Here is a 597-nt window from a genome sequence, read left to right as displayed (position 1 = left end):
TTCTAGTGTTAAAATTCAGTGAAAGGATGTGATTGTGTACAAAATAGCTAGCTAGACATAAAAAGTTAACAAACTAGTTATTAAAAAATTAAAAAGAAAATAGGGATCAATACAAAACACATGCTCTAAAAAGTAAGGAAACAAGCTTACAGCTAAAGTGAGAATGATCCACGCAACAAAAAGTAAGGTAACAAGTCAAACACCATGACTAAAATGAGACACATTTTAATTACTACTTTTGGCTTTACTTTTTGTTACGTGGATCATTTTTACTTCAGCTTTAAGTTTGTTTACTTACTTTTATAGCATGTGTATTGCATTGATCCCTATTTTCTTTTAAAGATTTTAATTTTTATTACCTAGCCAAAATAAATTTATGCAATATTATACCTATACTTGTAGAACACATAAAGAATCTACATTTCTGTACATGTTAAATTATATATTAAAGCTTAAAACAAAAAAAATTATAAACCAAGTTTCATAGGAATCTATGTAGCCATACAGTGCATATACAAGGGTAAAGTACATAAGATATCATAAATATAAAAATGATATTTGTGCTTAATCATTAATGTGTGTACATAGAAAAAATAA

Source organism: Dysidea avara, chromosome 2, assembly GCF_963678975.1.
Source record: "Dysidea avara chromosome 2, odDysAvar1.4, whole genome shotgun sequence".
NCBI lineage: Eukaryota > Metazoa > Porifera > Demospongiae > Dictyoceratida > Dysideidae > Dysidea > Dysidea avara.
The sequence above is the reverse complement of the archived record's forward strand: the minus strand, read 5'-3'. Positions refer to the sequence as shown.